At 43.6% G+C, this 10,000-nt stretch overlaps 1 protein-coding gene across 4 annotated transcripts in view; it reads right to left on the bottom strand.

The window, feature by feature from the left end:
- LOC136843709 (uncharacterized) overlaps positions 1 to 10,000 on the bottom strand; it is a 323,506-nt gene that overhangs the window by 176,329 nt on the left and 137,177 nt on the right. The gene's annotated exons all lie outside the window — the stretch shown is intronic.

Raw genomic sequence — 10,000 nt, 5'->3', positions numbered from 1 at the left:
GCTTGCATGCCATTCAATTAGGTTATACAGGTGATAAATCATTAAAGGAATAGTGCGATATTCCTCCTGTAGAAACGAGTGATTTCAAAACGAATCATTAGATATAGGCGCGAGACTGACGCCAACCACGGTTCGAAAGTCATATTAGCATTGCTGACGATTTTTACCTCTCTCTCTCTCGCTTTAGAAATAGAGCGAAAGCGATATTATACGCCCAGGACGGTTAGGAAAAAGGGTCAACAACCGTTCTTTTACGCTGCTCATTCATTTGGCGCAGACGGCCTTGACCGTCCATTCCATGGGCCCAGTTAGAGAAAACATTTGTTTGTTTGATTTGCTTCGCTTCTACCAAATTGTTTTGCATTATTGGGGTCTGACATTATATGTTCTGTGTTCTGTTTTTTTGTGTGTTGTTTTGTGCTTTACCACGGCCGCGGTGTTGCCTATCTGTTGTGAATGTGGGATGGCCACCCACCCAATTGCCCTTGAGAATAACACTTCTCCCATAAGTCATTAAAACTAGCGCTCTCGCTGATCAGATTAATTCATCTCCCCAATCAGCGGAAATTCCCGGCGCAATCTTATATTCTATTCTTGTCCCCAATAAATCCGTGTCGTCGGTCCGTTGGTGAGACCAATTCATTTTCCATTCAGTCCCCAAGGGAGCCCGCTTTTCGGGTAATCAGGAGACCAATACATTCCTGTCTTGTCCCCAAGTAAGCCCGCTTTGTCGTTACCTTGGGAGACCAATCATTGCTAACTAATTTTCCCCAATCAGTCCGCTGTCGGTAAATCGAGACCAATCATCGCTAACTCGTCCCCAATCAGCCCGCTGTCGGTAAATCGGGAGACCAATCATTGCTAAATTCATCGCCCCCAATCAGCCCGCTTCGTCGGTAAACCGGAGACCAATCATCGCCAATTCTTTCGTCCCCAATCAGCCCGCCTCCGTCTGTAAATCGAGACCAATCATCGCTAATTCATCGTCCCCAATCAGCCCGCTTCGTCGGTAAACCGAGACCAATCATTGCTACTCATCGTCCCAAATCAGCCCGTTTTGTCGGTAAATCGAGACCAATCATTGCTAATTCATCGTCCCCCAATCAGCCCGCTCTGCCGGGTAAATCGAGACCAATCATCGCTAATTCATCGCCCCCAATCAGCCCGCTTTGTCGGTAAATCGAGACCAATCATTGCTAACTTATCGTCCCCAATCAGCCCATTTTGTCGGTAAATCGGGAGACCAATCATCGCTAATTCATCGCCAACAATCAGCCCGCTCCGCCGGTAAATCGGGAGACCATTCATCGCTAATTCATCGTCCCCAATCAGCCCGCTTCGTCGGTAAACCGGGAGAACAATCATTGCTAATTCATCGTCCCCAATCAGCCCACTTCGTCGGTAAATCAGGAGACCAATAATTGCTAACTTATCGTCCCCAATCAGCCCATTTTGTCGGTAAATCGAGACCAATCATCGCTAATTCATCGCCCCTAATCAGCCCGCTTCGCCGGTAAATAGGGAGACCAATCATTGCTAATTCATCGTCCCTAATCAGCCCGCTTCTAATCGGTAAATAGGGAGACCAATCATTGCTAAATTCATCGTCCCCAATCAGCCCGCCCGTCAGTAAATCGGAGACCAATCATACGCCCTTTGAAAAGGGTCCAAGATTCCCACAGCTCTGGGAAATTAAGTCTGTGTGTTACTAGCGCCCTCTCCCGCCTGCAAAATGTCGACACGGTCTCAGCAGAGCGAGGATTTTCAAGTTCTTTATGTCCTCAGGGAAGGAACTCGGCCTTCCGGGAGAGAGAACTAAGAGACTGGGTACAGGAGAGGATGGACGCCATACAGGCAGAACGACAGGCTCAGGAGAGACAAGAAGAAGCAGCAAGGCAGGAACGAGAGGCAGAAAGACAGGCTCAGGAGAGACAAGTAGAAGCAGAAAGACAGGCTCAGGAGAGACGAGAAGAAGCCGCACGGCAGGAACGAGAAGCAGAGAGGCTGGCTCAGAGAGACGGAAGACGAGAGAGACAGGAACGTTGAGGCAGAAAGACTAGCCCAGGAGAAACGAGACGCAGCAGAAAGACTGGCCCAGGAGAAACGAGAAGAAGCCGAGAGAGGGAAGAAAGGGACAAGCAGCGTGCCCATGAACTCGCAATGCTGCAACAGAGTGGGTCCTTCGCCTCCACCTGCCCCCAGGGAATGAGTGCCTTCAGCCAGGCTATCGCTTGTATGCCAAAGTGGACGGAGGCCGAGCCCGAGGTGGCTCGACAGCGCCGAGACAGTGTTAAAGGCCTGCCCCTGAGTGCCGCCGAACTCTCCCTGGTGCTGGGCAAGTTCCTGGGAGGGAAGGCCCTGATTGCCTACAGGGCCCTCCCCGCCGGAGGAGCAGGAAAATTGGGAGGTCATATGCCAGACTATTGCCAAGGCGCACGAGATAACCCCTGAACGCTGGAGGAGGAGCTTTGCGCCGGCTAGTGAAGGAGGCCAATCAAACCTGGGCAGACTGGGCCTACAAGTCCGAGCGTGCCTCAGAACGCAACAATGTGCCAAATGGTTCGAGGCCGTGGGGGTTACGACCCTCAACGATGCCATTGAACAAATACAAATAGAGAACTTCCTACTCTACACCCCTGCCTCGCCACGACACATCGCCGAGCTCCCTCAACCAGATCTCCCTTCAGGAGAATCTCGGCCTTCAGCTCCTCTGCCAGTGCCCCTTCGGCGCACTGAGCAGTGCCAGTCTCCGCCTGTCCAGACAGAAGAGACCACCACCACATCGCCACCAGCGCCAGTGCCAATGTCAGTGCCTGAGCTGGTCACCCCTGCAAGCAAGTCGACCCGCCCCCTCCGGCCGCCCTCTCGCCGCCCGCCGCAGATTCTTCCGCGAGTCATGATTCTGCCCGCCTTCCTGGGCCGATGAACTCAGTGCGATCTACGCCGGTTAATGTCCGAGATGGCGAACAAGATTCCTGGGTCAGTTGTCGCAGCAGCTGACCCAGATGGCACCCCTTGCCGCCCTTTGGCCTCGGGCCCTCCGATTCCCAGCCAAGGACAACGGTCCAAGGAGGAGAGGTTCGCGCGGAGTTACCACGGGTGTGGGCGATCGCAGGTAGTCCACAAGGAGCCCCGAGCTCTTCTGGCCCCTGTGCAAACCTGGCATAGGGCCCTTCTTCATCTTTGAACGCTTGGCACCTTTCATCCAGGAGAGGATGCCAAGGCCTTCCGATATCTTCTTCCTTTCCTTTGGAATTTCTATCCTCATCCTTCTCTATCGATCTTCCCCTCCACACTTTCTTACTTACCACCATAAGCTGCAGTTAACATATGGGATATCCTCCTTTTAAAATGCACTAATTATTTTATTTTGAAGCAGTAAGAGAGACAGAGTGGGAAGTGGCACGCCCTCACGCCCGTCCTTTGGCACAAGGCAGGCGTGTCAACTCTTCCTGAAGGGGTCGCGCCCTTTGGGTTTTTTTCCCGCCCTTGGGCTGAGAGTTATTCTCTGACCGTCGCCTGTTGGCGACGGAAGTTAGATAAAGAAGTAAATCATAAATACCTCACTCTGTTATCCTTTATTTTCTACGTATATTATTTACTTTTGCATTTAATCTTTTCTTTTTTTTTACGAATCTTGAGTCACAAGACTCCTGCCCTTCACGTAATTTTAACGTTGCCTTTTTAATCATCACCGCGGTGCCCGCCTTTAGTATGAAGTAATATCCTTCGTTGTTGTTCTGTGTAGTTTCCTTTATGTTTATTTACATTTCTTTTTTTTTTTTTTTTAATTATCCCTGTGGAGAATGTTATCCTTGTCCATTTTCCCCTTCATTTGTTTATCCTCCCATTCATAAGTCGAGTAGTCTATTTTTAGCTTACACCGAGTTGTAAGCTGCAGACGTAAAAAATTTAGCGTCATTTAAGTTGGCAGTTAAAACCCGCGAATAATCTCTTTGCCTCACAGCTGTCAAGTTCTTGCCCTTCAGATTAGCGTTCGTGGGAAATATTAGTTATGCTCGTCGAGCTTAGAACAATTGGAGGTCGATTGAAAAGAAGAATTGAATTCTATTATTACAATTTTGGTAAAGGGGATATTATTTAATACCTACAGTGTATTGTCACTAATGCCGCCTCTTCAAGGCACAACTAATAGCATGCATGTAATTCCAGGATAGCATTAAGGAATCAGTGGGTTTACATTTGTTTCCTTTTAAATTCTGCCTTGTATGTTTTATTTTGTTGTTGTTATTTTGAAATTTTGAAGTGTTCTTTGTTTATTTTCTTTTGAGCGCTTTATTACCCCAGTAAAGTAAATCGAATAAAGAATGGGTAGAAACAGTACTTAGGAAGTATTTGAGCAATAATTAATTTGCAAGCAAGTTTGCCCTTTTATTGTATATTCTAAATTGCACTCTGCTCCTAAAGTAAACCTTCAGTTTGTTATTGATTAGTGTGGCATCAGAGTTTTACAAATAAAGTAAAGTAAAGGTTGTAGCAAAGTAAAAGATAGAATAAAGTCGAACGTTTTCTTCGCTCATTTTTGCTTTTGTCAATATTCGCACCCGTTTATAGGTGTGAATATTATCTTGCCAGGAGCTGTAAAGAGTAGCGCCAAAATCCGCTAGGAAACTCTTCTCCTTCCCTGCTTTGGGTTGGTTTGAACCTTTGAAGGTCGGGGTATAGGGGCTCAGAGAAAATATAATAGTTTGGGGACAGTAAACTGGCTTTGCACTGTTTTCTTCGGTACAGGAAAGAAAATCGTTTTCTATGATATCCGGTCGGCGACCTGGGTCAGGACATCGCCCCTACCCCTGTCCAGAAGCAATAAAAGGTCAGGGCCAGGACAGCTCTCCCCACACACGCCGCTAGTTTAAGCCAAGCAGTCACGCCTCTGCGGCCGTTGCCCCTGCCCTCCTCTTCCGCCGCCGCCACGTGGATCCCATCGCCACCCTGTGTGCCCGTGTTCCATTCCACGTGGCCTTAGAAGACTGCAAGGGGAATTGCAAGTCTTCCAAACGCGACTGACATTAAAACGTGCGCCTTTTCATCATCCCAAGGGCGCCCTTTTCCGCCCCAATCTACGACTTGAAGAAATACCTTGAGAGAGGAGGCTACCATTTGTCCACGCCCCACACGTGGTTCTCGGCAGAAGACGTCGTCAGCCCTACAAATGTGGTAATGTACCCAAAACGAGTTGCTAGTCACGATTACTTAGCCCTTTTGCATTTATTAATCTCTGGGCCTATAACTTTGTGTTCCCTGATATTCCTTGGTTCAAGCCAGGCCCACGTGTTCACAGCTTCTTTCCTCTGAGTCACAAGTAACGCTCGGGAGTCCTTGGCGCCTTCAGTGCACCCCGAGTAATTCAACCCCAAATTCCAGCATTAGATGTGTAACGTGGGTCCAAATATCGTTTCAGAAAGACGCCTGTAGCAGAATTATCCTTGGTCCGTGTTCCTGGCATTCCTAAGCTCCCCCTTCGGGAGGACTTCCACGGCAGTAATTTACCGTATTTTCAGTTAATTTTCCTTTTGACCTTGTGTGCTATCAAATATAACTATTTTTATATCCACGTGTTTCACGCACTTCCCTAGTGAAGAGCCCTCCGCTCCGTGTACTTCTTTTTTGTTTGTGTTTTATATGTCCTGGGTATCTTACAAGGCCATTTTGAGTAAAGTAATAATTGTGAGTCATAAGATCCACCTGCACCAGGAAACATATAAAAATTATATATATATATATATATATATATATATATATATATATATATATATATATATATATATATATATACATATATACATATATACATATATATATATATATATATATATATATATATATATATATATATATATATATATATATATATATATATATATATATATATATATATATATATATATATATATATATATATATATATATATATATATATATATATATATATAGTCATAAGTGGAATGATATGCTTTATATACTAAGTGGGCTTGGACACATTATTACCAATCATAGTCTCCTGCAAAGCCATACATACAGGAGACATTTCTGATATGAGCAACCTTAGTTGTTCCCATTTCACTCTTAATCCTAGACAGTTCCACTGGGGAATATGAATGAATTTTATTTGGATTCTGAGGATATTAACTGGAGCCCATTTTCAGTGATTTAACTTTACTCCCATGCTCCTGCTTTTTTACAGGAGACTGACTGCTTCTGGCTGCCTTCAGTTTCAAGGCTGATGACTGCGCTGTTTCCATGGCAGAGGAACCTGCTGCAGATGGTACAAACTCAGTATTATGAATACTGGGCCTCTTTGATGCCATCTTTGTCATGGGAATATCAAGTTCAGGAACACCAGATAAAGCAGGCACTGCCTGAGGAGAGGTGAATATGTCACATACAATTTGTGCATCCTCTGAAGCATCAGAAGCATCAGTCACAGCCGGTGCAAGCTCCAAGGAGACACAAGGACCAGATAGGACTACAGTACAGATAATACAGCCTCCAAACAGGCAAACACACCAGGCACCCTTGGTGTAGCCTCCACAGACAGAAGGGCCTGCCATATCTGGCATGGCCTCTGAAGAGGCAGGAGTGCCAGAAATCACTGGCACAGCCTCCAAAGAGGCAGGTGTGTCAGAAATTACCAGCATAGCCTTCAAAGACGCAGGATTGCCAGAAATTACTGGAGCAGCCTTCAAAGAGGCGGGGTACAGGTCACCACTAATTTTCCCTTTGTATTACCAAAAGAAGCACTTCTGGTAGCATTTACTTCTAGTTGCTTCCCTTTGTATTACCAAAAGAAGCACTTCTGGTAGCATTTGTATTTCTTCTTTGGTTCACAGTAATACTTAAAAGGGATATTCCTGGTCTACCATCTTGGCTTAAAATTTTCTGTTTAGCCTCTGTAAATGTGATGCATTCAGTTACCCTTAAGGTCTGTATATCTCCTTTTCCATAATGTACACATCACAATTTTGTGTAGAGGATGGATGATTTTCTCCACAATGTATACATTTTATTTCTTTAAAACATACAACATGCTCTGGTTCACTACACTGAACACATGTGGCAGGCTTGCCTTGAAGCTTCTGCCTACAAGACTCTAACATATGACCATATTTTTTACAATAAAAACCTCTTTGGTCATGGAATATACTGCTTAACCTTAAAATGTAGCCATGCTGCTTTATTACATTATGTAAATGGGTTGAATTGAATGTAATAATTAAATTTGGCAGCGGATCTAGGGCTCCACTGATCTTCATCCTTTCAATTCTAGTCACACCTCAACCTTTTAATTCTTCTATAAGTTTCTCTTCTGAGTATGTCATCAATTGGGGTGCAAATGTCATTCTCTGGGAATTATTCTAAAAGCATGTACCAAGCAGTCTACTTCAACTCCTCCAAGATGCAATCATGCTTTTCATTATTCACTTTCTTTTGCTGAGGTCAATTCTACTGTCAGTTTGCCTCAGCCCTCAGATAACACCTTAGGATTTTGGCCACAACACTTCACAATCTATCTGTATACATTAAAAATGTCACAACTACAATCTAGATTAAAGGTCAAATACTTATCATAAGAGGTGTCAAATATTCCTGGTCCTGTTTCACATACATTTCTGGTCACTTTCCCTTTGCTATGTGCTGAAGCATAGGGTTCCAGTGTAATTACGCTAGGTTTCCTTGCCTTTTCCAAACACAGGTTGTCAGAGGACAGTGGAGAGATCGTCATCTGTGCCAAAATGGTATCATCAGAGGGTCCAGGGGTACTTGATTCTTTATTGCCAAAACTCATAAAGAGCAAATATAAAAAAAAAATTAGTAAACCTGAAAACCTTAAAAAGATATCATCAGCTTTTCATAAAGTTTATTCTTCCACCAATGGCAACAGTAGGAGCCAACTCCCAAATGTCAGCCCCCTACCCTACCCTAACCCACAGGGGATGGCACAACACAATTTGGGGTGGCCCATGTGTAAGCCAAACCCACTTGCTGGGAATGAGAGTTTTACAAGAATACAATCATATCACCCTAATCATATTATGGGAAAAGTGGACAGAATGCCAAGAGTCCTATCTCCATAACCAGGTCACCCCTAGAATCCATGGCCCAGCCCTGCAAAATAGTTATGCCCTTGAGCTATCAATTTGATATCTCTCAGGTCCAAACATTATCAGTTAATTGATGATCCTACCACAGTTCCCACTATTGGCTTCAAATATACACCCCTTCCCAGCTGTGATACCTTTTCCTATTTATCAGGTCCAATAAATTTTACCAAAGGTAAAACATTCCATAAAAATTAACCCAAAGTAATATGTAATGATACAAGGGACTCTTGGACTGAAACCCGGGCACAGATTCCAGGGATTCAAGAGCCCTCCTCACCACATCAAGGTGGTCCCACGTCGAGGGAGTAGGAATTGGGGAAGGAGAAATGTTCCCTTAGGAGTCAAACAATGGGTGGCAGCTTAGTTGGTGGAAGGAAGGTGCCAAAAACCTCCCTATGTGTCACCAGCAGAGTGTTGCCCTTTGATGACATGGGAAGTCTTCCTAGCCACCACCTTCTTGGCTGTAATTCACCCAATGTTCCGACTGCCACTCCCTCAACTCAGAACATTGGCTTGTCGCAGTTGCAGAAATGCTTTCCGCGAAATGTGCACAAAGTATGTGGGTCTATCTTAATGGATCCTCGGAGGAAGGCTTATATAAATCATGGGCTTGTTCCATTCTGAACTAACAAACCACACAAACAGCAAAATGAAAAAAAAAAAAAAAAAGCAAGAATATTCAGGTGAAAGTTTTAATGTAAGGAAAATGGTGAGTCGGAACAGAGTCAAAAGAAGATGACTGCATCTGATGGCAGTCGAAAGTAACATGGAGTACAGACAGGCAGGTAGGAGGGGCTGTCTGCCCCCCCTACCCATCAGTACAGTAGTTTATTACCTTGTCATAAAGTTTAATGGTCAGCTCATGTTTGCAAGCTAAATTGTATTTGTGTAGGAACAAAAATCATCATAAATGGCAGTGTAAAGATGTGCTGTGTCGATACTCTACTACCATCAGTTTCGATGGTACATATACTCTAAAAATAAAAATAAAAATAATAATAAACAGTGGTTCATACTTTATAAAAGTACCTAGACCTCCATGAAGAAAATTTGCTGTTAATAATGCTATTTCTTAATACTGGCATACCCAATAAGAACCTTCAATCACGAACATCAATTTCACCTCAAAAATAAAAGGAGTGATGAAAAGTAACATTACCACTACCTAAATAATTTGTTTTCAAAAACTTTCACAACAATCAACTTCAATTCCTCCACTAATCAAATCCTACACTAACTAACCAACACTTGGGTAATACAGCGAAGAATTTTCCTTTTACTTTAAAAAAAATAAAATATACATGACACTATATGTGACGAAGTCACCTATAACTTCACCTACGATAGTAAAACTGGACATGACTCTTCTGACAATTATAGAAAGATAATTCTGGTGATATCAAGCTAGCAAACTTAAGTTTAAAAGAGGCTGTAATATACATCAACATCTTATGCATGTGCTGTTTATAATCATCTGTTAGTTGATTTATACTTATTTTCTTCTCTCTATTTTCTCTTTTCTTTTTGTGGATATTCTATGAGTGGTTTGTCTGGGCAGTATTGCTGTTGGATATAAGTTATGACTGGCTGATACCAATTCTTGAAGATGTAAACCTCCTCAACCTCTTATTTGTAGAATGTGGATCTTGGACATGTCTGGTGTAGGTTTTTGGGGAGGTGGTGTGACAGCAGGTTGATGGTGGGAAGGCATTCTACCTTTCTGATAGTATTTATTGCTGGTTTTAGTTTTTTTTTACATAAAGATGTTCTGGAATTAGAAGCATTCCTTGTCTGGGATGGTGTTTACTGATCATACAAGTACTGCCAATAACTCCTGGAAGCACTATATACTAAAAGCTAAAACCAACAAAGAATAC

This window comes from Macrobrachium rosenbergii, chromosome 12, assembly GCF_040412425.1.
Source record: "Macrobrachium rosenbergii isolate ZJJX-2024 chromosome 12, ASM4041242v1, whole genome shotgun sequence".
In the NCBI taxonomy this organism is placed as follows: Eukaryota; Metazoa; Arthropoda; class Malacostraca; order Decapoda; family Palaemonidae; genus Macrobrachium; species Macrobrachium rosenbergii.
Note: the sequence above shows the minus strand (reverse complement) of the source record. Positions and strands in the feature narration are given on the sequence as shown.